General features: G+C 33.5%; 1 pseudogene; it reads right to left on the bottom strand.

The window, feature by feature from the left end:
• Positions 1–6,437: 6,437 nt before the first annotated feature.
• On the bottom strand, positions 6,438–14,556 carry LOC131610173 (uncharacterized; annotated as a pseudogene).
• Positions 14,557–21,967: the final 7,411 nt, after the last annotated feature.

The following is a 21,967-nucleotide window of genomic DNA, read 5'->3' as shown; positions in this document are numbered from 1 at the left end:
TATATATATATATATTTTAAATTAGAATTGATTTTGTTTTCAAAATAAATTTTGTTTGAAATTAAAATTTGCATCTTTATGAATCTAGACGTGAGAAACGGTATTATTTTTAAGGATTTGGTTTGGAATTTCCGGGATGCGGTTTGGGAGATGAAAGCATTGTTATAGATATCGGCTTTTATTGGGAATATTTCTCAACTCAATTGTAACTTTTATGAGTTTCACAAAAAAAATTTGTTGTACTTAAGTTAGGTTTCAATTGGTGGGCAATTTTCCCCTGCAGTTTCAACCGTTCTTTTGTAATCTTATTTTGTGAATGTTTGTTCCATTTAATATATCTTAATTAAAAAAAACACTTGTTAAAGCTCACTTTTACATGAGTATTCAAATATAATTCACTTTAGTTTTAAGTCACTTTTTAGCAAAATCATATATAAATCAATTTGATCAAAATAAATTATTGTCATCACATAACTGAAGACGCGTAGATTGCAAATTAATCAGGAGGAGATTCTCAATCTATCTCTCAATAAGTATAAACTTAAAAAAAAAGGGAATTTTCGGTCAATTTTTCTAAGGAAGTTGGTTTACTAGGAAAAGAAAATTGGTTCCCAGCAATTTTCCAAGAAAAATATCATGGAAAATTTATTTTATATAGTCAAAATTATTGGGTGTGAACATCACGGGAAGATATTGTCACATATTAATATTGAGGGCCCGTCGAATTAAACTGAAATCCTGTTTTAATTTAAAAATGGACTCAAATTTTAAAAAATATAATTATAATAATTAAAAATAACATATAAAAGATATAATTACATATTATAAAAAAATTGGTTTAATTGCAATTTTGATCCTTCTATTTTGTTTTTTTCGATTTGATCCCCCATTTTTAAAGTCACGATTTTGGACCCCTTTTGAGTTTTGTGTTGAAAGATGAACCAAAAATAGGAACTAATTTTACAGGAAAAAAAAAAACAAAATAGGGGGACGAAAAAATTGCACAGAAAATTTAAAAAATGACTAAAATAGTGGTTTTTAAAATAGAGGGATCAAAATTAAGAAAAGAATAAAATAGAGAGACTAAAGTTGCAATTAAGTCAAAAAAAATTAATTATAATTATTTTGATTTTGATCAATCTTATTTTTTAATATATTGGGTTTTTATCATAGCATTTTTTTATTTGATTTTTTATAATATTTTTTATGTTTATTAATATTAATGAAAAAAATTGAATTTTTCAAGATTTAGGAGTCCTCCAAAATTTAGAGCCCTGTGGTGTAGAGTTTGCAGCTCCTGCATAGGGTCGGGGTGTTAATATTGAGTTTGATGTTACTTCACACACTTCTAGTATTGATTCGTGTACATTGTATGGTAAACATTTTGACATGATGGATGACATGGTTAGAGCCATTCTTTGGGGTGAATATGTCTTATGATGAACACGGTGAAGATGAAATACTCCCCTAAAAAAATCACAAAGTTTATATTGCATGTTGAATAAAGTAAATGAATCATTGTTTAAAGGGTTGTCTGGCTCTAAATTATCTATGTGTGTGAGAATTTTGGTTGCCAAGTTAAATTGACATGTACCTGATCACTGCTTGGATTTCTTCTAAAAAATTGTGTTGGTTGTGAATCCTATGACGAATAATCTATCAACAAATTATTACCTATGACGAATAACCTATCAAAAAATTATTAAGCTGATAAGATGATGGTGACAAAGTTGAGATTAGAATATAGAAAGATTGATTGTTGCAATAACACGTGCATGTTGTTTTACGATAATGAGTTTGGTACAAATGATGGATGTCGGAGGAGTGTAAATTTTGCGATTAACCAATGTACACTTAATAAGCGGTAAATGTATTATGTTTCTTGGTTGTTTTTCCTTAACGTGTGTTTTCATCATTCTAATTCATTTTTACATGTTTTCCTCTCCTTTGTTTGTTCACAACTAATAAGTGATTAATGGAGTGAATCACGACAAAAAATGCAAAAGATCGCACAAAAAGGAGCGTTTCCAGTACAAATTTCTCGAGACCAACACGGTCTGGTCGTTTCCCATGACACGGGTCATGTTGGCCCCTTTGAAGCCCCTCCATACAAGCAACAAGATGCTCACACGACCAGCCTGTGTACCCTGACACTGCCCGGGTCAACACCCTAAGAAGTTACATAATCTTGATTTTTGAACAGTTTTTATGACACTTTGGCATCCATAGCCTCCATTTCTTTGATGAATGGTGACTAGTGGTAGTTAAGCATGAAATTAGTGCTAATTATGAGTAACTTAAGGCTTGGATTAGTATAAATAGAAGCCTAGACATTATGCAAAATGGGGGAAACCTAAGGGTGACACTTAGGGATCCGTCATCTTTTACTACTATCACACCATACAATTGTTGTTGCTCTTTGTTCTCAGCTTAAGTTCTTGATTTTATTTTTTGTAATTTCTGCACTTGTGATATTATAATCTTGCCTTTATTTTCATTTCCATTTTATATTGCTTTACTTATTTGATCTCACCATGATTAAGTAGATCCTTAATGACATGGAGTTATGAAAATCTATCTCTTGACAAAACCCTATTGATTCATTCACTTGTAAGATAAATAGTTTTGTTTTATTTTAGAATTTGAACTCTAATCCATTTCTATGTCGGTTGCGAAAGAAAAGGAAAAATAGATGTCGATCATGTATCGGAAGATAATGATTCGACATTCTAAAAAGGATTACTAAACTATTGATCGTTCGAGGCCCCACTGGCAAGGCAACTTGATCTTAGTTGGGAAACAATCAAGATGCGGTGTCGCGTGATAAGGCGTAACACTCTTTATTGAACTACTTAGTCATGCCTAAAACACATTTACATGTGCACGCCCATAATTCCAACATGAATGATTATACGGGTGAGTCTAGATGGATGATCATTGCTCCTAGTCCTACTTTTTATTATTGTTTAAAATTTAATTTTCAATCTGCATCAAACAAACTCTTTGTGATCGCTTTTGATGAACATAGTTGTAGTAAGATTCGGCAATCATACATCTATCTATGGGTTTGATTCTTTTTACTACTTGACACAACAGTGCACGTGCGGTTCACATACGATTAAGTGTTTGGTGCCTGTGTCGTGGAGATGTTTTGATATCGAAATTTTGTTCCAACCCCGTCTAGACTAAAGCACTTTTATTTTTCTATTTTTATTTTCTGCTCAACAAGTCTCTTTCTAAATGATCATCTCCAAAGGTTCTATCCAAAATATGGTCAATAACGTGAACAATAACCATGAGATACTAATTTTAGTGGGTTACTTAACTATGACCACCAATTTGCTAACTACCTATTTATTTAGTATTAATTTCATACAACATTCTATTTCAATCTCATTTATAAAGACAATCCAAAGAAGTTTAGTCTACTAAAACCATGTCTTATTGAAGACAATTGGCATCTCAATTATCATGGTTCTCAATACATTTTGAGTTTATAATATAATTTAAATCCCACTTGTAACTATTAGAAGCAATCTAATAATCTAATAGAGGTGAATTAGTATTGCTGAATTTTTCTTAATCTTGTGCTAAATTTGTTGACTTTTTATGTTATTGGAAACTCATTATCGATCACGACTTAGCTATAATCGATTACCACTAAACCAAAAATGAAAAATACAGCATGTTGTTGCTAAGCTTCACTTGTTTGAAATCATTATGTTTAAGAAGATTTAAGATGAAGTTTGATATAAACATCTAAGCATCCAAAGTGATACGATATGAATTGTAATGTATATCTTAATCATGATCAATTATTTCAATTTTTCACTTGATTTTCAAAGCTCAAACTTTTTACTTTAACTTCATCGTTTATATGTTCTTGCCATCAAACTCTTAATCTTTTTCTTCTTTAATAATATTTGTCTTCATCGAAACCAAATTAAATAGAGGACAACTTCTTCACTCCACTCACGTGTTACATAATTGAAAATATATCACTTATATTTAATCATATGACCTTAGTCGATTATGTAATGCGAGTCAATCTAGTATACCAAAATCATGTCTTACTTTAAGATAATTGGCGTCCTAATTATCATGATTCTCAATAGATTTTAAATTGATGTGATTTAAACACCACCCACCTGTTATGTTACACTTAGTCCATCTCACTCAATTTTTTTGCCTACAATAGATATATAAAATCCAAATTTACCCTAGAATAATCATCATTTCATACATTTTTTTATACACATGACATACTGTAACATTCATTCTATTATTTCATTCATACATAAATTAATTTATGTCATATACATTACCCAATCAAAATTTTCCATTAAAAAAAGATTATATTAGTTAAGCTTTAGTCATGCACTAAGTTTATACTTACAATTACTATAATTACTTTAAGTATTCTTTCATTGTTTTTTATCTAAACATCACTCAATTTGAAGGTAAGTATTCTTTCACTATTCGACGGAATCCTATTCTTTGATCAAAATACTATCAATAGCACATGCCTAAAATAAAACTATTGAATGTTAGACACGACACCCGGAGGAATGGTTCGAAAGCCTCTGCAAAATTACTCTTCTTACAATCTTGTAACTATTATTGCATGCATATTTTTTAAATGTTAAATCTTTTGTTTTTTCATGTCAAATGGTGTCCCCTATTTATAGGGTAGGTATCCACCAAAATTTACTAAATTTGGAGCGTGGTGTGGGGCGTGCCAGCATCAAAACGATCCAAAACTATCGCATTCTCGTCCCCCGAGTGTACCGCTGATAGTAACATCTGTTTTTATGATACGATTACGATTTGACATCGGCGGGAAATGTGTGGCTGTGTTGAAGAGTATATGCATGCATTATCAGAGCGTACGTGATATTATTATAGTTAAGTTAGTTATGAACCATTACTCCAAATTAAATTATATACAAATGTGTATCAGATCTTCTATATTTTCATCTCTAACCTTAGAATGATAACTATATTTATTTTTTCAACGTAAGATTATTTTACATAATTGTTAGTGGTGGTGTAAGGACTAAATCAATAATTAGGACTATTCAATTCAAAATTATCAAATTGATTCGTTTTTTTATATGAAGATAAAAAAATAAACCAAATCAAGCTAACAGTTTTTATTAATTTGGGTGCTGAGTTTGGGTCATTTAAAAGCGATAAGTGGTCACCATAAACTTGAACTAAATTATTATTTCTTTTATTTCATATTATTAAAGATGTTAACGGGGTAAGAAATGTTCGGGGGATGCTTTTCCGCTTCCCGTCTCGACTCAAAATTTATTCTCCATCATGTCTCTAATCTCCGCAATGGGGAAATATTTTCCTCCATCCCCATCCCCACAAATCTCCACGGCGATCCACAGAGATCAAATTTTAAGAAATTTTTTATACTTTTCGATCACAACTATGAGTATTTTGTTATATTTTTTTATTTTTAAAAAAACACATATATTTTACATCTTTCTTTTTTTAAAAATAAAAATACATCTTGTATCAATAACAAAAAAAAAGCAAAATCACTTGTTGCTAATATTTTTTTTTGTACAAAAATAATAAATATTAATAGAACTTATTGCTACCATGTTTCCACTAATTTACTACTATAGTACCACTGTCGTCTATCGCAGGTGGCACTACTAAAAAAATTAAATTTAGAGAGGGTAATATTCCATCACTAATGCACGAAAATTCCGTCACAAACACTTTTAATGACGGATTTAGTGACGAGCGAATATCCGTACCGAATTTCAATGTCGCAAATTGTTTGTGAGGGAATTCAAATTCCCTCACAAATAGATACGGAACAATCCGTCACTAAATTAAACTTCCGTCACTGAAAATTAAAAGAAAATCCGTCAATAATTAGTGAGGGATTATTAAATACCTCAGTAATTATGGTAGTGATGTTTCTAATCCGTCACTAAATACTGAAGATTAATGAATGGATATTCGTTTTATGAGGAATATTTTCTGTCACTAAATTAAATAAATAAATTTAGTGACATTTATATTTCATCACTAAATTAGATAAACATTATTTAGTGACCTGCATGATGATGCTGAAAATCTAAATTTCCTGACAAATTTAATTAATATTGTAACTGAAAATTTACTTTATCATCATAATTAAAATAAATCAGTCATAATATAAAACACTAGAAGCTGTTTTTGTGAATATCATAAATATTCTCCAAATAAAAACTAGTAGTGCTAAAAACTTGTTCTCAAAACTAAATATTAAAACCATAGTTTTTTTCTTGTTGACAGTAGATATTACAACTAAAATAGTCCAAGCAAAGCTCTTAAAATTAAGAAATTACAACAAAAATACTACTATCATTGTCCTTGAAAATTAGGAGATGACAAACAAAAATGTATTCACTACAATTTAGTAATGTTTTTCAAGAAGTGGGTGAAGATGGAGTTTGATCCGGACGTGGAGGTAGATGACCTGCAGAAAAAGTTTCCATAAATCGGAATAATTGTTCTCTAAGCAAACGTGAGTCTTCCTGTGATGCACGAATCAAATCCTCACGAGTCTTAAGTTTATCTTTAAGAGTTTTGTTTTCAACAGACAAATCAGAAATAACAGTCCTCATTTGTTCATACTCAGATGAAGAGATACCGTCAGATGTGAAAGATTTAGACGGCTTGTACTTTGCTGCTTCTGGTCCCAAACCATATACGTCCCTTCTTATCCACACCTCCAACAACATCTAAGAAGATGAGGTTGTCAGATTGATGACTAGAAACATCATCTCCGGGTGCCTCTTGTGAATCCCTCTCAATAATCCTTTTTTCATACTCATTCTGAAATAATAATTTAGTAAAGAAGCAGAATATAATCAGCCAAAACACAAAATAACATAATATTAATAATTCATAAGAACTTGCACATTCCTGAATTTGCACTAGTTCATAAGAACCATGCATAGCACATGCATTAACGCATCCATATATAGTACACGCATTTTAGTAGATAAAAACATTAAAACAACATCAATACAGACATAAGTTGATGCATTAGCACATCATTAATACAACTACATCTAGTCCAATAAATTTAGTAGATAAAAGCATTAACGCACCATTATAACATCATTATTACAAACACTACTTCATGCATTGATACAACATAGTATAACCCATTCTAGTACAAACATTTTAGCATATAAGATATTAATATATCATTAGAACATCATCGATACGAACATTAATTCATACATGTGTACAACACAGAACAATCACATATAGTACATGCATTTTAGATAAAAGAAATAGTATATCATTCATACAAACATTAATATAACATGTTCAGCGAGTTCATGAAATTGACACTTACAACAACCATCTCTGATTTTGAAGAAACCCACTTTTCTGGGTTACCTTTAACTCTATGTGTCTTTTGAAATAAATCCCAACAAGTTGGACTCGTATCTGAGGATTTTTTCTAAAAAGAAAAAAAATCAATGTTAATTAGAATTAAAATATTTAACATCACTACTAAAAAATGCAATTTATAAGTGAATGAAGGATATCATGAAGACTAATGCAACTGATAGAATAATAAAATGTAACTAATTGATTCAATTGCCAAAAAAAGAATAAGGATGGGTAGAGAGTGGCAGCATAAAAGATCAATAATATATAGGTTTCTTATAAACTTACTAAATCTCACCTCTCATCCCTAATTACACTTAATACAAACCTTCTATTTTTTATTCTTTTTTGTTGTGAAAAACGATACCAATAACAAAGTATAATAGGGAATTATAGGGGAGAAGAAGAACACAAGAATTGGTTATAACTGCTATTCTTTTACTTTCTCTTAAAACAAGATTACAAGTTTACAAGAATAACAAATAACCTCTCTCACCCTAAATTAGGATTTGCAGCTTAGCAATGATGAGAGACTAGTATGCTATTTATAATAAAACCTAACATACTAACTAATGGGCTTTTTCCACAAGGCCCATTACACAAGTCAACTTAATAAACAAGCTAACTTAACAAATTAGGGTTTAAACACTAAAACCTAATTTAACATGCTAACAACCCTAGCATCTTCGACACAAGCATGTGAACAACCTTCGACTTCATGCTTAACCCTGTCGAACCAAGAAGCTACCCTTCGGCCATACTAGAGTTCGATCCAAAATCTCACAAATCTCCACCTTGGATCTAACTCTACAACATCAAGGGAACAAACTAGCTTTCTTCATGCAGCTTTATCAACTGCATACAGTGGAAAAACTTGCAACTCGACAATGTCTTGGTGATCATATCAGCAGCATTGTCTTCAGTCGAAACCTTCAGCACTTGGACTTCTCCACGCTCGATTACTCCTCTGACGAAATGCAGCCTCACATCAATGTGCTTAGTTCGCTCATGATAGGCTGAATTCTTCGACAGGTGTATTGCACTTTGACTATCACATTTAACAGTGATACCTCGACCTTGAAGTTTCAGCTCCTTCGCAAAACCTTCAAGCCACAATGCTTCTTTCACAGCTTCAGTTAATGCAATGTACTCCGCTTCAGTGGTTGATAGAGCAACAACCTTCTGAAGTGTTGCTTTCCAACTAATTGCTGTGCCAAACATAGTGAAAACATATCCAGAAATAGATTTCCTGGAATCCATACAACCTGCATAATCAGAGTCGACATATCCTTCGATTACTGCTTTACCATCTTCACCCAAGGCTCCACCATAAATTAGGACTCTATTCAGAGACCCATTTATGTACCTTAAAATCCACTTCAATGCTTGCCAGTGAGCCTTTCCAGGATTCGCCATGTACCTGCTTACAAGACTTACTGCGTATGCTATGTCGGGTCTAGTACAAACCATAGCATACATCAAAGAACCAACTATATTAGCATATGGGATGCTATTCATATAGGCTCTTTCCACATCAGTACTGGGACACTGATCAATACTCAGCTTGAATTGAGGGTTTGTTGGAGTCACAACTGGCTTCGAATTCGACATACCAAACTTTTCAAGAATCTTCCGTAGATATGCCTCTTGAGATAGGCATAACTTCGACTTCTTTCTATCTCTTCGAATGTCAATTCCAAGAATCCTGGAAGCAGCTCCCAGATCCTTCATATCGAACTCCTTATTGAGTTCAGCCTTCACCCTCATCACATCTTCGACACTGTTGCTTGCTATGAGAATATCATCCACATAAAGCAACAAAATAACAAATGAATTACCAGGTCGAAATCTGAAGTAAACGCAGTGGTCGAACTGACTTCTAATGAAACTTATGCGTGCCATGAACTTGTCGAATCTCCTATTCCACTGTCGAGGAGATTGTTTCAGACCATACAAAGATCTCTTTAACTTGCACACATAATCTTCCTTCCCCTTTTCGACATACCCTTCAGGTTGCCTCATCAGGATCGTTTCATCTAGATCACCATACAAGAACGCAGTTTTCACATCCATCTGTTCCAGTTCAAGATCGAACTGTGCCACCATGGCAAGCAGCATTCGAATGGACCTATGTTTCACAACAGGAGAAAACACATCATTGAAGTCGACACCTTCTTTCTGAGTGAAACCCCTTGCGACTAACCTTGCCTTATATCTTTTCGACGTCACTCCTTCAATTCCTTCCTTAACTTTGAAAATCCATTTACAGCTGACTAACCTTGCCCCAGCAGGTTTCTTGATCAGTTCCCAAGTGTGATTATCATGAAGAGATTTCATCTCATCATCCATGGCCTTCAGCCATTCAGTCTTATTTTGACTCCTCATAACTTCCTTATAATCTCTAGGTTCATCATCAAGAACCTCACTAGCAGAGATTAATGCATAAGCTATAAGATCTGCATACCCAAGTCTCTGAGGTGGTTTGATGACTCTTCTCGACCTATCTCTCGACAATAGGTAGTCATCGTCAGTTTCCTCAACTTCCTCAGCATCTTCTGCTTCTTCTTCGACTTCATCAGGGACATGCAATTCAGCATCAACATGCTCCACCTCAACAGGAATCTCTACCTGTTCCAGCTCTTCGTCAGATGTTTCTGTACTTCGACCAACATCATCAATTTTCTTAAAAGCCATTTCAGCTTCATTGAAAACAACATCTCGACTGGTGATACACCTCCTGTGACCTGGCTCTAGGCACCATAGCCTATAAGCTTTGACTCCTTCTGGGTATCCCATGAACATGCATTTCAGAGCTCTAGGTTCGACCTTGTCTTGCCTAATGTGAGCATAGGCTATGCAGCCAAATACTCTCAGTTTGTCGAGATCTGGTGGATGTCCCGACCAAACTTCTTCAGGTGTCTTCATATCTAACGCTGTCGAAGGACATCTGTTTATCAGATATGTTGCTGTCGCAACAGCCTCAGCCCAGAACACCTTTGTTAACCCCGCACTAGTCAACATGCATCTGACTCTCTCCAAAATAGTTCGATTAAACCTTTCAGCCAAACCATTTTGCTGTGGAGTACCTGCAGTAGTTCTATGCCTTGCAATACCAGAGGCAGCACAAAAACTGTCGAATGCCTCATTGCAAAATTCAAGGCCATTGTCGGTTCTCAACCTCTTGACCTTTCTGCCAGTCTGATTTTCAACCAGAGTCTTCCAACTTTTGAAATTCTCAAAAATTTCATCCTTAGTCTTCTGGATGAATACCCATAATTTTCTGGAATAATCATCTACTATGGATAGAAAATACCTTGCTCCTGAATGTGATGGACACCTTGCAGGCCCCCAAAGATCAGCATGGATGTAATCAAGGGATCCATGTGTTCTTTGTTTGCCTTTGTTGAACTTCACTCTACAAGATTTTCCAAGTACACAGGGTTCACAAAACTTCAGCTTTTCGACTTTGTCTCCACCAAGCAGATTTTGTTTCCCTAATTCGACCAGACCCCTTTCACTGACATGGCCCAATCTCATGTGCCAGATTTCTGTCTTCGACAAAGGTTTCGTGGATACAACATTTGTCGAACCACTTACAACTTCAGCCTCAAGGGTATACAAGCCTTGTTTCTTCACGCCTCTCAAGACTTCCTTCGAACCCTTCATGACTCTTAGGATACTTTTCTCTCCTTGGAAAACATATCCTTTCTTGTCGAATTCACCAAGAGAAAGCAGATTTCTCTTCAAATCAGGAACATACCTGACTTCAGTCAACAACCTTATTGACTCATCATGGAGCTTGAATCTCACAGATCCAACACCTGCAATCTTGCAAGCCTTGTTGTTTCCCAGCAATACTGATCCACCATCTTGATCACATAATTCCTCGAACAAGTCTTTGTTTGGAGTCATGTGCCAAGTGCAACCTGAATCCATAATCCACTCTCTTCTCGAGTCACTGCTTGAAACTACAAGAACATCAGATGATTCAAAATCATCTTGAACGATGGCTGCATTGCCATTATCCTTACCTCCATGATCTTTCAGGCGTTCAGGGCACACCTTTCTTGTGTGACCCTCCTTCTTACAATGATAGCATCGAATGCCAGATGCTTCGCCACTGTAAGACTTTGACTGGCTTTTGCCCTTCTTGTCGAACTTACCATTCTTTCGTAAGAGTTTTCCTTTAACGGCCAAACCTTCGCCAACAGTCAAAGGTTTATGCTCCTTTCGTTCATTCAAGTCCTTAGAGTACAAGGCTGATTGAACTTCTTCAAACGTCAGGGACTCCCTTCCATACAAGAGAGTTTCTTTGAAGTGAGCATGTGATCTAGGCAAAGAACACAATAGTAACAGCGCTTGATCTTCATCATCGATCTTCACATCAATATTTTCAAGATCAAGAATCAGCTTGTTGAACATATCCAACTGCTCAGCCAATACTTTGTCTTCAATCATCTTGAATGAATACAAAGCTTGCTTCAGGTAGAGTCGATTTACCAGCGATTTGGTCATATACAAACTTTCAAGTTTCACCCATAACCCTGATGCCGTCGTCTCCTTTGATACCTGCCGGAGAACCTTATCACCAAGGCTCAACAAAATTGCGCTGTGTGCTTTCTCGATCATAGTTGTCTTCTCCGCTGCCGTTAATGCAGCATTCATGGCTGCCTCTCCCTTCAACGCTTCCAAACAACCCTGCTGAACCAGTAGGGCTTTCATCTTCAAGCGCCACAGACCGAAATCATTCACTCCGGTGAATTTTTCAATCTCATACTTTGTTGACGGCATCTTCTCCACGCTCACCGCACCAATTTGTTGTGAAAAACGATACCAATAACAAAGTATAATAGGGAATTATAGGGGAGAAGAAGAACACAAGAAATTGTTATAACTGCTATTCTTTTACTTTCTCTTAAAACAAGATTACAAGTTTACAAGAATAACAAATAACCTCTCTCACCCTAAATTAGGATTTGCAGCTTAGCAATGATGAGAGACTAGTATGCTATTTATAATAAAACCTAACATACTAACTAATGGGCTTTTTCCACAAGGCCCATTACACAAGTCAACTTAATAAACAAGCTAACTTAACAAATTAGGGTTTAAACACTAAAACCTAATTTAACATGCTAACAACCCTAGCATCTTCGACACAAGCATGTGAACAACCTTCGACTTCATGCTTAACCCTGTCGAACCAAGAAGCTACCCTTCGGCCATACTAGAGTTCGATCCAAAATCTCACATAAAATACCCAATTTTCATAATCTTTTTGTCCATGTTTTTGTCATATGTTATTGTCTACTTTCATATTCAGCATGGGCATACAATTTTGTAAAATTTATTCTATTAGCTACGATCTATAATATTGTTATAACAAAAGTAATTAAATTTCTTACTAATCTCTTATAGTGCTCAGTTGTCGGAATTGATCCTCCAGTGTGTAGTGGGCCATCTGAAGATCTTCTATTGTGAGTGTTAATTTCTGACTTTCTTTTCCACTTATCATCATTCCATTTTTCTTCTAATATCTTTCTCATCTCAATAGGAATCCAATCACCTGAATCAGTCTTCTTTCTCACTCTATACATTGCGTTTGAGTATGCATCAGAGGCTTTATGATCAAATATCTTCTTAATTTCTTCCTCATGTTCAGGTAGCCACTTGTACTTTCTCTACAATATAAGTTAGTAGAAAAAAAATATTTGAATACCATAATCCAGATTATTCTATATTCAATAACTAATTAAGTTCTTACAAATCATCCCTTGGAGTAATTCTACAAATTAAAACTCAAATAAGTTAAAGTAACTATGATGCAATTTAGAGTTAATACGTATTTATTAGTAACTATAGTAATTGAATACCATAGAACAAGTTACAGTAACTATGATACAAAAACACGTACGAGCTGTAAATATCTTATGCTTTCCAAACACACAAGGTGTAAATATCTTATGCAATTTAAGATAATACTTACAGTAAATATCTTATGCTAACTAAACTAAAACAATTTATGACTTCCAAACACACAAGCTGTAAGTTAAGATATGATAAATAATATTTACACAGAATGTGTGACATATTTTCTTGAAAGTATCCAAAACCATACAAAAACATCATTTCACTTATGCAATTTAGCATAGACAAAGTGGTAAGAAATTCACATATATAAAGAAAATCAAAATCTTACAAACTAATTAATGAAAATGAAATTAATAACTCATCTTTATCCTTTGATACCTCAAATTCTCCAAACCACAATCGGATCACATCATTATATTCTTCCTTGCCCTTCATCTCTCCATAGTTTGCCCAAGACACTGCAAACTTACGTTTGATAATTTTTGCAATCTCACGCGTAGGCTGAATTGCCGGGTCAAATCTACAAATTTATTAAAGAAATTGTAAGATAAAATCATGATTGATTTATAAGTTAAAGGAAATTATTAAAACTTACGTTTTTTGTGGACCTGGACGAATCCAAATTCTTCCATCAGTGGGGTCCTTACTTCCAATTTGTGGAGGTGAATCGACATGGGATGATGATACATGTGGATCATCACCAGATGCAGCAGCTGATGGGTCATGTGACGAGCTAGGCGTAGAAGAAATATGTGGATTAACCGAAGGGGAAATATGAGGGCTAGGAATGGAGTGTTGAAATTGAGAATGTGTGGCTCTATGAGATATGAAAGAATTTGCAGGCTGACCAATATTAGATGGTGAAAAAGTAGTGGTACCCCTACCTCTGTCAGATGAAACATGAGGGCTAGGAGTGGATTGATGAAATTGGGAAGGTGTGGCTCTATGAGATGTGGAGGAATTTGCAGGCTGGCCAATAGTAGATGGTGACAAAGTAGTGGTACCCCTACCTCTTCCAGATGAAACATGAGGGATAGGATTAGAGGTGAGAATTTGGGTATTTATAATTTTATGAGATGTGGAATGATTTGTAGGTTGCTTAATAGTAGCTTGTGACAAAGTAGTGGTACCTCTAACTCTCTCAGGTGAAATATGGGGGGTAAGAGTGGAATTTGGAATTTGAGTATTTGTAGCTATATGAGATGCAGGAGGATTTCTAGATTCCCCAATAATAGATTGTGACAAATTAGCAATAGTCCTAGATCTCATGAAGTATTAAATGTATGCATAAATTGTTGTAAATTGTATGCATAATTGCTTCACTATAGTTTAAGGAAATACTTTTAGCTATTATACCAGGAAAATGAATATATATTAATAGTTTCCCATGCCATTCACATTAATTCACGTGTGAATAATGAAATGTGAGCCATATTATCAAGAGACATGCGAGGCATGTCAAATTACTACAACAGTTTCTTACATATCAATTTCAAAAATTACAAGAATATACATGATCATCATCCACTTTTAAATATGAAGAGGCTATACAAACACCAGAAATATTAAGGATCAGATTAGCATCCACTATCACTCTTAACTTGGAAATAAAATGCTGTAATTTCTTCATCTCAATGCTATGCAAGGAAACTCACTTCCTAGAAATGACATTTAGATAAACTTCTATAAAGATACTCAAATAATAGAATCAAAATGTTGCAAAAACATGAATCCTTACAGAGAAATAAGTTTTAAAAAATAGTCAAATTAAATTGGATATTGATTGAAAATGTTATTTTATCTTAATTGAGAAGCTTCTATAAGTTAATTGGAACATGGTTCCATGTCTCAATATTGGAGAAAGGTTGTGTAACCAATATTCTTATGAATATGATTAGAAATTAAGTTAATTGAAACATGGTTCCTGTTAAGAATGATACTGATAAAAATATTTACTTTGTGAAGAGACAAGAGGAGTGAATAATAGATCAAATAAGTAGACTTGATTAATTTTTCTTATATTTTTCTCACTTAACTTCTCTTACCACCACAAAGCTAAAAGCTAGCCACTGCTTCTACCCAAACATAATATTTAACACACTATAACCCATTCAAAGTTAAAAATCCTGCATCCGACTAAATAACTCTGTCAGAAGCATAAAGGACCACCAAATGTGGAACTACCACTCCCGATAACCTCAATCTCAGAATTGAATCTAAGACAAGAAGAAAGTGACTAAGTATCCTTATCATAATATGGACTATCAATAAATTAACCTCAAAACACATACATAAACTTAATGAAATTCCATTAACAATATATGCTCTTATCAAACACACTAATTATTGCTTTGCTTTAAATTTAATCATTATTAAAAAAAAAGACAAATTTCATTCTGGGACAGAAAGAAAAATAACAATACAGAATCACATGAAAAGATGCAGTCAAGCACTACAAACAAGCAAGACATGTTTCCAGAGTGAAACAACACCAACACCTCTATCAAATAAAGAATGAAAAAAAATACTAGAGTAGAACAACACCAATACCTATCAAATAAAGAAAAACAAAAACTAAACCAAAACCAAAACTAATAAACCTCATTTCAACCAAATTCAACACACAACATTAATTTCTTCTACTTTCACGGTCTATAAAAATGAGAAAAAATGAGATTGGATCGCATACCTTGAAAAGGTGAATCTTTAGAGTTTCTGGGTTTTTTGCTTTTGACTTCTTTCCCTAACAAACCTTCTTTGTTGATAGCTTGAGAGAGAAACCATGAAAGAGAGATATCTACTTGTTGTTGCTCTGCCGTTTTTCGATTAGGGCTTTTGCGTTTCTCGATTGGGGATTAGTTATCTACTTGTTGCTCTGCCGTTTTGCTTACTCGCTTCTAAGTGAAATAGGGTTTAACATTTCTGAGTTTTGGTATTTTAAAATATTAATAAATTAAAATTAAAATTAGTTTATAAATGAAAGAGAGATATGAGAGGGAAATGAAACTTAGTTTAGAGGGAAATGAAACTTAGTTTAGAGGGAAATTGAAAAACAAATAAAGTTAACTTTTTCTTTCCTCAAATGAAATATATTTCTAACTGAGTGAATATGTAAACAAAATAATCGTTTTAGATTTATATTTCATATCATTGAAGTTTGTTGTCATTTTTGGTTAATTCTTATTTTAATTATATAAAATTTTGATCTATCAATTTTTTATCTTTCTTTTTTAACTATTTAATTATATGCATATATATATATATATATATATATATATATATATATATATATATATATATATATATAAAATAATAAAACTATATGTATTATTATCAATATTTTTATTATTGAATAAATTCATATTTATATCTATTAAATATTTTATTTAAATTAATATCTATATGTTTATTAAATAAGAAATATTTTATAAATATAACTATAACTTAATCAATATTTATTTTATTTATTTAATATTTAAATTTGAAATATAGATACCAAATTATTTTTAATAAAAAATAATTATTTACTTATTTTAAAAAACACCTTAAGAGTTATCATAATGAATTTAATATTTAATATAACAATAAACAAATTTAAAATAATTCCCTCACAAAATTTGTCACTAATAACATGTTACATATTTATGAGGGAATTTGTGACGGAATAATTAGAGAAGAATAAAATTCATCTCAAAATCCCTCTCTAAATTTACTCTTACCGATTTTGTGAGGGAATTTATGAGGAATTTTTTATGACGGAATAAATTTATCACAAATATTTTCGCTTATTTTTGTTCACAGGGTTTCGCCTATGTGTACCACTTTCCCTCACAAAATCCCTCGGAATTAGTGAGGGATTTACTTCCCTCACTAATTTCCTTCACTAAATTGCTTTTTTTAGTAGTGTGGTTTATTATGTGTGAGTGTGGCAAATCCATAACTACTAGTTTATTAATTGAATGAAAAACATGTTACTATATTGATTTTGATTAGTAATTCCCATAAACACAATGAACAAATGAGAGTGGTTGTTGTGATGATGATGATGAGAATATAGGAGGTGACAAATGGAGGAGACAAAGATAATTGAGAAAAGAAAAAGAGGGTTGGATACTTGGATAGTGACACAATATATTATACAAAAAAACATAAAAATAAAATGATCCACTAATGACTCTTCATTTTCTAATACATTGATATTTTTTATATAAAATTATATAATTATATATTATATAATACATAAAATAAAAAAGTTAATCAATATAGTCGGAGTCCGTGAATCCACGGGGCGGGGGTTATTTTCTCAATCTCCGCCCAAAGTGTCATCGGGGAAATTTTTTCATCCGTCCTCATTCTCATGGAGGAAAAAATCCCCAACTTCGGTGCTCCGAACAGATAATCCCCACAGGAATCTCCATTAACATATGCAAATTGACATTCCTACATATTATATTATCGATGTCATGGGAAACTCTTGTGATTGGTTTTTTGAAACATCAATGTTTTTTCTTGAAAATAAATGTTGTTTAACGGCACAAGAGCTATCAAATAACCAACCACAATAGCAAAACATAAATAATAAATGATCAAAATAGTACCAAGAATACTTTAGTCATTGGTCGGGCAGAAGGGTGTTCCAAGTCGACAGGGATGCTTACCGAGCTGAGGCTACCCTGCTCCTCGACAGAGGGAAGGATGTACGCCTTGTCATTGACGTGGAGGCCGAGCTGATTGAGTATTGAGATGGTGTGATGTTCTCGACATGAGTGGGGAGCAAGCCCGACCATTGGGAGTTGACGTTCTTCCTATCCTTAGGTGGTTGGGCCAAGGTTTATTGGGCCATTTTGAGAGCAGGAGCAGATTAAGCCGTGCCTAGCTATTGGGCCATTCGAAAACATGAGTCCCCTAAGTCGTTGCTCCGAGCATGGGAGTGATGACTTAAGGGTAAGCCCTGATTTCGAGGAAATTATACTGGGACGTTCCTGTTTTCTGAGGGGCTTGATTTTTAAGTTCACCTGAGGAAGGGAAGTCGTCGAGGAGATCAGGCATGCCGAAGAGATAAGTAGCGGAGGAAAAACAAAAGGGTGGCATCGCGTGCATGCATTGAGCCACGCGCTGCCATAAATGCGTAATGAATAGCTAGGCTAGGCGCATGTTCGGACATGCGCTATGAGGGCCCCCTAAAAAAAAGTATGGAGCCCAGCTCATTGTCACTTTCACTTCTCTCTCTTCTCCAGTCTCCTGCTTGCAATCTACTCAACACCCTTTCTCTCGTTTGCCACCATGTGAAGTTTCTGACCACCGTCGATTCCCTTCTGACCATGTAAGTGTTCCTGTTTCCTCTATCTTTTTTGCTCTAGTTTTGGTGTTTTTGTTGAATTCATGTGGTTTAGGGTAAAAGAAATGTAGATTAGGAATTTTTCTGGCGGGGTGTTGGTGTTGGACGGTGGTTTTGCCATCTTTCAAACACCGGCGCCGCCAAGACGAGCGGAGAGCCGCCGTTTTTGCATTTTTTAGACATTATAGTTGACGCGATAGAATAGAATGTATGAATTATCTAATGAATAGCTATCAGAATATGGGTTTGAGCGATGGTTCGGGTGAGTTTTTCAGATGAACTTCATGCGAAGCTTAAACTGCAGGAGTCGGGGAGATGTTTCCTCGGGGAACCTAATGTTTAGCTTCTCGAGGAGGTTCCTAATTTCTTCACCTGTTGTTTCGAGTAAAGGGCTATTACCTAGGATGTCGTCCTCGTTGCCTTTGCGCGTGCCTTTTCACTTGATTAGCGGTGGAAGGGTGGATTTTGATTTTTTGAAGTCAAATACTATTTTTTTTTAGCTCTACTTTATCATATTGCTACTCTATCCCTTCTGCCTCTTGCACTTTTTTTAATGGACTAAATGAGGTCTTGTTTTCCATACTAAAACAAAACTAATTTGTAATTTAAAGTGTTTATTGCATATTCTTGTGTAGTTCAGTGCCAGAATATGTCAATAGCGGGCGCTGGAAACTTGATCTATGTTATAATAAATATTAGGTGTATTAATCCCTAAAACAGAAGAATAACAAACTCATAAGTGGCCATATTATCAAAATCGCACAAATTGCAACAAAAAGTAAAAGAAAGGATTGAATAAAACATTGATATGAGAATGAAAAGTGAGAGAGGGAATTATAGTATAATATCGTACTCACAGGATGCAGAGAAGTATTAGCTTCGTGATGAGGCTGCGGTGTTTTCGTAATGTTGTTTTTCATTGTCGTTGTTGAATTTTTCTTAATCGACAGTAATTTCTTGCTTGGATGAAAGTCCACGATCTCGTCCAACCATGGAGCAGGTCTCAATGGAGATTTCAATATCATAATAATCTTTTAAAATGCTTGAATCGTTTCTGGAACAGAACTGGAGGTGCAGATCCATTTTTTATTTTTTTCTGGGGTTAGTTTAGAGGAGGTTTAAAACCCCCACAATTTGTGTCACGTAAGCTACTGCAATGAAATTTGACGGCAGGGACCAAAATTGCGGATGGAAAAGTTTGCGAGGACCATTGTTCGAAGAAAATTTTTAGAGGGACCAAAATTGCAGGATCACATATTTATAGGGGCTAAAAACGTATTTAACCCTATATTTTATGCATCAGTTTATCTAAAAGCCATATTTGACTATACAAGATGCATATATAAGGGATGAAGACGATGTAGCCATTTGGATTTCAACAACATCAATTATCATATTCACTATTGCATAAATGCACCATAGTGATAAAGTTAAACTACAGTTTGGCAAGCATCAGAACATCCCAAATCTGTCGTCGTTCTTCAAAGATAAACACAAAATTTAAGTGTTCTGCCAATGGCCATTTGTGAACTAGAAAGACCACAACAAGGCAAAATATGGTTAGTAGAAGAAACATTACAACTTTATCATGATAAACTATGTCATGCCAACATAATGTAAACCAAGTCGTGAACACATGACATGGTAAAGATCGGTTACAATTGGCTATCTGTGCGAACATAGATTGTTAGTTAACTCACATGAACAAGCATCGTCTTCAAACTTCCAACACCCCCAACAACAAACGTACACCCATATCCCAACACAATAAAATTATTAAACAACACAATAATCTTTCAATAACACCGAAAATTAATACATGTCATACACTCATATGCCAAAACAAAAATTGTGAAACCACACAACAATCTTTCATTAACACCCAAAACTAATACATGCTAAACACACGCAATCACCAAATCAAAAGTATAACCCTTTCTACCAAAAACAACCCCAACATTTTAATCCATCTTTCCAACAACAAACACCAGCTCATAACTTATCATACTCATGCACATACAAACATCAACTTCCAAACACCACAACAACAAATTTCTTTTTACCCAACACAACCATTCACACAAAATCCATCCATCCACCAAGACTACTACAACTCAACTCTTATAACATCAACCAAACAATAACACAACAAAATTGTGAATGCATGCAGGGGAGGTTCTATAGCCCAGCGAGCCCGGGCACGTGCCCGGTCTCAACCCCTAATTTCTTTGTATTTCGTCCAATTTAACAGTCGATTTTAAAACGGAACCAGGGGCAAAATGAAAATTAAAACAGATGAATATCCAATGGTCCAGGCAGGCCCAACCCAATTAATTATTTATGACTTAGAATAGGAATAATTAAAAAAACTAATAATGGTATTGTCACTGTAGACCTGCTGCCTCTTCTCTCTCTAACTGTTCGTATTTAATTCCTCTCTCCCCTCTCCGTCACTTTCAAACTAGCAGGGCAGGTAATGGTACTTCTCTTAATTTTTATTTTTATTATAACAGTACATATATACATACATATACATATATACATACATATACATATATACATACATATACATATATACATACATATATATATATATATATATATATATATATATATAAAGAGTATTTCAAGTAATTTATATTGCAATTGCAGTATAGTACTAAGCATATGAAAATGAAATTGAACTTACATATACATATATACATACATATACATATATACATACACATACATATATACATACACATACATATATACATACATATACATATATATATATATATATATATATATATATATATATATATATATATATATATATAAAGAGTATTTCAAGTAATTTATATTGCAATTGCAGTATAGTACTAAGCATATGAAAATGAAATTGAACTTATATGTCTTATATTGCAAATTGCAATTGCGGTACAGTGGTAATATATATATAATGTGGTACAGATATGTAATATATATATATATATATATATATATATATATATATATATATATATATATATATATATATATATATATATATATATATATACCACTGTACCGCAATTATAATTTGCAATATAAACATTAAGCACTTGTTACTATATTGTACCGCCCTATAAACATACTATTGGATATTGGATTAGGACCCACCAACTTCATAGATAATATTATTATTATTATCTTATTATATATTTGTTATATCAATGTAAAATAGTTTAATTTTTTTTTTAATCTAATTTTATGTTGTAGTTTTTATTTTAACAAATACTCTACTCTTCTTTTTTTTTCTAACATAGTATCAAAGATTTTGGTTAATTTAATAGGTCACTCATAATAGTAAAATTCTCT

This window comes from Vicia villosa, linkage group LG1 (genome assembly GCF_029867415.1).
Source record: "Vicia villosa cultivar HV-30 ecotype Madison, WI linkage group LG1, Vvil1.0, whole genome shotgun sequence".
NCBI classification, from domain to species: Eukaryota; Viridiplantae; Streptophyta; class Magnoliopsida; order Fabales; family Fabaceae; genus Vicia; species Vicia villosa.
This window is presented reverse-complemented; position numbering and strand designations above follow the sequence as displayed.